Raw genomic sequence first — 9,251 nt, 5'->3', positions numbered from 1 at the left:
CAATAGTCGATGCCACTTTGATATCAATATTTTATTAATAAAATAGCAGATCTATTCTTTTGTTAATTGTTCAACTGACCTGAGGAATTAAGCATAGGCTAAGAGATCAGCCTGACTCATAAATAATTTGTTATTTATTTTTAGGTAAATATGCACAGAGCATTAAAATAATTCTTATCCTCTAGTCTTTTTAACTTGTTGTTTCAGCTTTTTTTAGTCTTGATATTTTGCCTAAGATAGCTCGTTGTGGAGATTTGCTTACAATTCATCTTGATGTTTAGGTAACACAATAAAAGGAAGTAGAATGTTTGAGTGATGGTTTTATCTGCATCTCTTATATGTATTCCTGGAATTCCTAGACCCTTCTATATAAATTGAGTCCTGAGATATTGTTAAATTGTATAACAAACCAGTTGCTACAGGTTAATATCAGTTAATAACAATTAATAATTTATTAATTTTCTTTTTCCATCTTGAAAGTATAGGTTAATAGTCCCATATGGGCTCTTTTAAGAAATTTTAATAGTTATGTCATGCAAATAAACATTAATATACAATTAGAATGTGATTGAATCAGAGATCTTTATTTTTATTATTATTTTTTAATTTGAGTGTAATTGATACACAATGTTACATTAGTTTCAGGTGTACAGCCTAATGATTCAACATCACTATCCCTGATATTATACCTCACCACCAGTGTAGCTACTGTCTGTCACCATACAACACTATTATATTATCGACTATATTCCCTGTGCTGTTTCTCATGATTTATTCATTCCATTATTAGAAGCCTGTATCTCCCACTCTCCTTCACTCATTTTGTTGATCCTCTATCCTCATTTCCCTCTGGAATCATCAGATTGTTCTCTGTATTTATAGGTCTGTTTCCATTTTTTGCTTGTTTATTCATCTGTTTTGTTTTGTTTTTCAATTTCACATCTAAGTGAAATGATATGGCATTTGTCTTTCCCAATCTGACTTATTTTACTTAACATAATACCCTGTAGGTCCATATGTGTTGTCACAAATGGCAAGATATCGTTTTTTATGGCTGCATAATATTCCAGTACACGCACACTCACAAAAAATCTCGTATCTTCTTTATTTGTTCTTCTATTGATGAGTATTTGGGTGGCTTCCCGAGCTTGGCTATTATAAATAATACTTCAATAATCATACTGGTGCATATATCTTTTCAAATTAGTGGTTTCATTTTCTTTGGGTAAATAGTAGTGGAATTATTGGATTATATAGAATTTTTATTTTTAATTTTTTGAGGAAATTTCATTCTATTTTCCATAGTGGCTGCACCAATTTACTTTGCCAACAACAATGCACAAAGTTTTTTTCTACATCCTCACTCTTTTTTCTTTCTTTCTTTTCTTTCTTTCTTTCTTTCTTTCTTTCTTTCTTTCTTTCTTTCTTTCTTTCTTCTTTCTTTTTCTTCTTTTTTTCTTTCTTTCTTCTTTCTTTTTAATTATAGCCATTCTGACAGATGTAAGGTAATATTGCAGTTTTGAAACATGTTTCCCTGATGCTGAAATTATGATTTAACATCTTTTCATGTTTCTGTTGGCCAACAGATTTTTCACACCTGATCTTTCATGTTTCTTGATGCACCTACAATGTGTCAAAACTTGGAATATCAGCATTTAAGAAGAAAAAATGTCACCATCCTTAGAGAGCATATGGCCTACATAGAAAGGAGACAGAAAATAAAGGATTTAACTGTGCCAGGCAAATTTAGAGAGGTAAGTGCCATGGTAAAAAACACATAGGGTAACAGGAGTAACTTTAGGGAGAATGGAAGGAAAATATCCTTTCTGGGAAGATATTTGAGTTGAAAAAATGAACATGAGAAGGTGGTAATGTAGACTCTATGCAATTCCTATCAAAATCACAGCAGATTGTTTTATGGATATCAACAAATGGATCCTAATATTTATGTGCACAAGCAAAAGACCTAGAATAGCCAACTATTGGAAGGAGAAGAATTAAGTTGGAGGACTGACATTATCTGACTTAAGACATACTACAGAGAGACAGTAATTGAGGCAGGATTATATTGGTGAAAGACTAGACAAAGAGATCAATGGAACAGAGTCCAGAAATAGACCCTCATAAATATAGTTAACTGATCTTTGACAAAGGAGCAAAGACAATGTCATGGAGCAAAGATAGTGTCTTCAACAAATGATGTTGAGACTCCTGAATGCCCACATGTTGATCATGGTAGAGGCTGAGCATGTGTGGGGAAGGGGTTATATGAAAAAAATCTGTTTTTATTGTAAACTTAAACTTCTCTACAAAATAATGTTTTGTTTTATTTTTTAAAGTATTGATGTGGTAACATGAAGAAAGAGTATTTTGAGTAGTGAGAAGAGCAAGAACAGCCAGGAGAAGCAAATGACCATTGTCACTTAAAAAGACAGAAAGAAGGTCACTATGGCTAGAGAATAGTAAGTGATGAGAAAGTGGGAAGAGTCAGGTCATTGAGGATTTTGTAGGTCATTGTAATGCTTTGCATTTTATCCAAAGTTTATAAAAAAAAAACAAAGTTTGTTGAGAATCCACTGGTGTGTTTGAAACAGTGAAACTGTGTGATCAGTTTTTCATTTTTATTTTTTAAATATTTATTTTATTTATTTTAGAGAGAGAGAGAGAGAGAAAGCAAGCATGAGCAGCGGGGGAGGGGGAGAGGAGGGGCTATGGGAGAGGGAGAGAGAGAATCCCAAGTAGGCTCCACACCTAGCCCAGCACAGAGCCCCACATTAGGCTCCTCACCCTGAGATCATGACCTGAGCTGAAATCAAGACTCTGACACTTAACCAACTGAGCCACCCAGGTGCTCCCTGGTTTACATTTTTATAGCACAAGATTAGTACATGTTTAGAGGGAAGTCTTTAGGAGACCAAGAGTGAAACCAAGAAAAATGATTTAGAGTTTATTGTTGTAGTCTAAATAGACAGTTAAGGGAAGATATACATAATATTTAAGAAATGAAATCTAAAGGAATCTAGTGGTACAAAATGCATTAGGGTGTTCAAGGCACAAAATAATTATGTAATTATGAATATGAGTATGGTTTCCCTCTCTCTTCCCACCCCCACAGCATTTCCTGTTTGCTACTTATCTCCTTCATGACTGTTTTTTCCCTGAAAACTCCCTTCTGAAAAAAAGGCTCTTAGTTGTCCTCACCAGGACTGACAATCTCATGTCTTTGTGATGATGGATTGTTCCTAGATCTGACTTTATAGTTGGAAAATACACTCTAATTCAATCTTCTAGGTGTTGTAGGTCAACATTCGAGACAGAACATATAATTGTGTTGTAACGATTCAGACTCTCACTCCTGATCCAATCACATTTGGTTCAAAAAAGCAAAACCCCATCATCTAAATATTAAACACTGACATGCACACCAGGGACAGATTAATGAGGTCTTTCTATATCCTAAGTTCCAGGACATGCTAACAAGTAATTCTGATACAAATATTGTTTAGTCAAATGATTGCTACAGTTGCTGCTGATATATTTCTGATCATAGCTTTGACTTTAGATAGGAAGGTGTGTAAGTTTTCTATAGCTGCTGTAACAAATGATCAGAAATGACAACCGTACCTATTTACTACCTCACTGTGCTCTAAGCTAGAAGTCTAGGCATAATGAGGCTGGTTCTCTGCTTTGGGTTTAACAAGAGCAAAATCAAGGAGGTTACAGGACCGCATTGCTTCCTGGGAGTTCGGGGGATAAATCTACTTTCAAGCTCATTCAGGTTTTTTACAAAATTTATCTCCATACTATAAAGACAAAAGTATCTTTCCCTTCTTTCAGTTCATGATCTCAAGTAAAGTACCTTTTTAACTCACTATTGATTGATGTACACTCTGAATAAATTTGTGTCAGGTTCCTTCTTATATTAGACTCTTGATTCCTAACAATTGAAAAATGGATCTTGATGTGAAGTAAACTAAAAACTGGGAAAAGCATAACTTCTGTTAGTCACTTGAAGGCATTTATCACCTTTGTCATTTTAAAACAAGCCACTTTAAGTGTTATGACAAGTACACCCGTTTTCTATATACATATTTTAAAACATATACATGTATGCAAATTTCCACATGTGTTAATGGTTAGTACCACCAAATAATAGCAGCGAAGTGCAGAGCACACTGTTATAGCCGAATGTAGAAAGTTGTACAGAATTCAATAATGCATATGATACTCATTCCTTAGTCTGGCCAGATGCTGCAACTTAGGGGCGTTAATCCAGAGGTATCCCAATATTTTACCAAAAAACGACAAAAAAGACAAAAAAAAAAAGATGTCGAGGTCATGCCATCTATCTTTGAATTCATGTAAATTCAACATTGTCTTTCTGTCTGGAAATTCTTCCTTAATTTCTATGATTCAATAACCTCAAATCTTCATAATACCCATTTTTATTATGATAGTGACTCTGATTGAAGGTAATGCCCTATTTTAACTTAGGTATATGTATTATTAGGTATTTAAAATGTCTTTTAAAAATCTGTTGCTAGTTTAACCAGAATTGTGATTGATTTTGTATTCTATTAGTCAAATTACATGTGTGTGAATGATTCATCCCAATCCTATTTTTACTTTTATTTTATTATGAAGTTTTGTAAAATAGTAGGTTTTTAAAATACAAATACTACACTCTGACAGAACTGTGAAGTCTATTTATCTATCATTTTGTTCTGTGTTCTTTATGAACTTAGCACTAAACTTCCTTAAATTAAAAGAAAGAAAGAAAGAAAGAAAGAAAGAAAGAAAGAAAGAGAAAGAAAAGAAAAGAAAAAAGAAAAAGAAAAGAAAAAAGAAAAGAAAAGAAAAGAAAAGAAAAGAAAGAAAAGAAAAGAAAAGAAAAGAAAAGAAAAGAAAAGAAAAGAAAAGAAAAGAAAAGAAAAGAAAAAAAGAAAAGAAAAGAAAAGAAAAGAAAAGAAGAAGGAAGGAGGAGGAGGGAAAAATTACCATGCTTAGACCACCACTTTTTTGGGGGCAGGGGAAGACTCAGAAAGTTACAGAAATATACCCAAATAGAATATAAATGAATTAGATAGGTAGACTTATATGTATGTAATTATATATTGTATGTATCTCCAACATATATCTATATGTTTTGCATAAACAAGTTATTTTAGAGATATATAATTATAGAGAAGATTCAAGATAGACAATATATAATTTCTCTCTTCTCAAATATGTATATATCTCTGAGATGGAAACAAATATTGCAGTTTTATATAACGGTGATATAAAATATTTAATAACTGATCCAACAACAGCAAAAACAGAAAAACAAAATAAACGCCACTCACTTGGATAGATTTTAGCTATCTCAACTTGTTGCCATCTGTGCATTGGCCCTACTTTCAGTGCAGATAATGTGAAAAAAAAATACAAGTGATTGCTGTTTAAAAATAAAATGTGTTTCAAGGTGGGGTATAAATTGAAGATTTCAGAAAGGAGAGGACATTTGACCAAGGTTAAATGTTTTCATTAACTTGAAAAATATCTTCATGAATGAGTAAAAATAATTTTATTTATAGATGTAGTATGTATTTAAACATTCACATCTTTCTTGGAATGAAATAATTTTCAAAAAATGTCATTAACTGAGTATCAGTGGTTTTTTATACAGATTTAACCCCAGTTATTTGGAAATTGCCATATTATAGATAATCAGTTAGTTCAGGGTGAAGGATCCTGACTGACTGAGCAATACTTTCAGACAAAATCTCAAGACTTTGTACAGAAAAGTACAGAAAAGAATGTTGGCCCTCTTCTTCCTTTTTGGCTGAAACTTGCCTTTCCTTTTTCCCTGCATGATGCCATTTATTTCTTTCCATCATAACCTGAAGGAGGGGCACCACGAAACCATGTGGGAGCTGAAGTCGGTGTTTCTTTAATCATTTAAGGAATATTGAGGTCTGAATACAATAAAAAACCTTCACAGAAGAACAGATGCTGTTGAGTTGATTTGATCATTGTGCACACTCTGAAATGACACCTCCGCCCTTTCTAGTGCATATGGAGTAGGGAAACATAAAAGACACTTGTGTGCAACTTGATTAGGAAAAATAAAACACTGGATTTTGAGGAAACCTACCAATATCAGTTTCTAGCACTTACCATACTCTCCCTCATGGTATCTATCTTTCTTTGTGCAATCCTGGCACAGCATCAGAGCCTGTAGAAGGGGGTGCTAGACTATACCTCCTGCTTACACAAATGCTTGGGGACCTTTGCAGCCCCTGGCTTTTTTATTTTATTTTATTTTTTAACTTACAGCATTTCTATTAGTATCATCTGATTTCCAGTGCTGTTTTGGCAGACTTCAAAGTATTGCCTGGCACAGAGTGGTCCTCACATAGATGCGCTAAACTTTATTTTGAAGCTATGAAAGATACCCCATTGTTTTAGAAGCTAGGCTAAATCTTTGCTAATATTTCAGCACTAGTTTCGCAAGCATTAAACCTGTAACTCAGAGAGGAATTTTAAGCTTTCTGATAGCATAACTTTTGATCAAAGCTCTTTCCAAGAGTCCAGCTTATGAAAGACTTTAAATTTACTCTAAACAATTTCTGATATCTCAACTCAGATGTTTTCCTTTATTTTTGTCTTTTATCCTGGCTTCTTAAATATCATCCCTGGGTCAACATAAGCCACTTCTAGGTCAAGGATTATTATGCTTAAGCTTCCTTAACCAGCTTGATTTAAAAAATATATATATATATATTTATTTAAATTCAATTTGCCAACATATAGTATAACACCCAGTGTTTATCTCATCATGTACCCTCCTTAGTGCCCGTCACCCAGGTACCCCATGCCCCCAACTTCCTACCCTGACAGCTTGATTTCTATACCTGGATGTGTGGTTTGAGGACTGCTTTCACATTTTAGCTAGGGACTGGTAGCTCAGAGTTTCTATCTCTGGTCGCTTCTCCAAGGATGCAGCCACGGGCATGCACAGTCATCCAGACCCTCAGGAAGGAGTGTTATTTATTCACACCCAGTTTCCCAGTTTCCCAGGCACTGAATTTGGCCCAAAGCAGCCTATTGTTCAGCTAGTGTTCTCCGATTGGTTCTTTTTCTCTGGAGAACTCCACTGACACAAAAGCCATGAGCCAAGGACTGAGTACAGCTTTAGAGCTTGAAAAAGTCAAGGGAACAAGTGGTCTAGGACTTCCAGCAGGGAGCACAGCCCCACCAACAACCATACTTTCAGCCCTTTCAGCCCCATGTAACTTGCGTTGGATTGATCATCTATGGAACCGTGAGATAATACATATGTACTGCTTTAAGCCACTAAATTTGTGTTAATTTATCATGGCAGCAAAAGAACACTAATATGTGAGACCAAGCAAATCTATGCTGTCAGTGATTTGGATTCCTATTACCTTTGGGGTGAATGAATGAAGGGTGATTGGGGAGAGCATAATTGTAAATTTTACTGTCATTGTCATTTTCTTTTTATTTATGAGGTTAAGGTTACGCGGGTTTGTCAATTTATGATGAGCCCTGAAGCTATATGCTTATGATTTGGGCAATTTTCAAATAACTGAATTAATGATGTGGAAGACAGCTTTAAGATAATCAGTGTTAAAATCACATGTTTTTAAGTGGAAGAGGAATCCATGGAAGACAAAAACTTGAAATCCACTGGAGGAAAAAAAGGTTTTCTATGTAAAGAAACTGAACAAAAGAGAATATAAACAAGAATCTAAGGCATGATGAAAAAAAAATCAACCTGAACAATGTTGAAAAAAAGCCCATAGTGAATTTTTGTATTCAGGGTTTTTGAACATTTCTAGTAAATATTCACATATTTGTGAATAAATAATGTCCAAGACATATTTCTAATAAATATTGATGCAAAATAGATTCTATTTCTAGTGGAAGAAAAATAAAAATGGCTTCAGATATCCCCCTTCTGACAATTAATATTAACCATGAGAGAACATAGCTGAGATTAAGGAACTTTGAAATGCAAAATATTAATACTAATTCATGTTCATCTTGTAACACATGTGTAATGATGTTCATTCTCAAGTCTACAAAAACTGGTAGAGTATACCATCTACTTATCCATATTGCGAGGAAAATGCGAAGACCCGTAAAATATTTATTCTTAACCTATAAAAAAATCAATATAAATAAATACAATACTTGGAAATTTCCAGGACTTAATACTCATTTTGAGCAATGGAATCTAAGTATCTAATGAAATAAATTTGGATACATAAATTATAGCACATCAGTAAGAAAGCATAACATGTATCAATTTTGAATTATTATAATATTCAGATAATAATATGCACGATATATTGTTAGGAATAAAGCACACTTCAAATTGTGGTTTAATCTCAATTATAAATGTTTAGATAGGGATGCCTGGGTGGCTCATTTGGTTAAGCGGCTGCCTTGGTTTCAGGTAATGATCCCGGGGTCTTGGGATCAAGCCCCAAGTTGGGCTCCTTGCTCAGCAGAAAGTCTGCTTCTCCCTTTTTCTCTGCTTCTTCCTTTGCTCATGCTCTCCTGCTCACTCTCCTTCTCAGATAAATAAATAAAATCTTTAAATAAAAATCGGATATGTCTTTATGCAGATTTAGGCATTTTCTTTATTTTTCACATTGTTTTAAGACATATGTATTGTTTTTATTAAGTATAATAAAATAAACATTCATTTAAAAGAGAATGTACAAAGAGATAAGTCAGCTATGCTCTGTTAAATACGTTAGAATTGAGGGCACTTTCAGAAAGAAACTAAACAAGCTATTTAATTTTCAAATATTTAAAGTGCTTTGTAAGATGAAGATGTTCGCAGATTTACATATTTTAATTTCCTATGTATTGCAATTCATCAACTTACTTGCCAAAATATACAGATGCCCTTACATTACATTGTGTTACTTTAAATTTTATTTTCTGAAATTTTGTATTGCATCACAAATCAAAAGGTTTGCAATGTAGTTTGGATTAATTTAAGACTCAGTAGAAGCTGTTTCTTGTTTTATGTTTGACAATAATTTAACATAATATAAAGTGATGTGACATGAAGCAACATTCCTGTACAGAACTCAGTTCCATTAACAAGCTCCATTACAGAAACACAGCTACCTACAAATCAACTATTTTGTGTCAGTTTCATTAATTACTCTTTGGACATAATTGGTGTAATGCCATACCTGTCTTACAGTGTTTGAATTGTTAGGCTAGAC

This window comes from Canis lupus, chromosome 1 (assembly GCF_011100685.1).
Source record: "Canis lupus familiaris isolate Mischka breed German Shepherd chromosome 1, alternate assembly UU_Cfam_GSD_1.0, whole genome shotgun sequence".
NCBI lineage: Eukaryota > Metazoa > Chordata > Mammalia > Carnivora > Canidae > Canis > Canis lupus.
Note: the sequence above shows the minus strand (reverse complement) of the source record.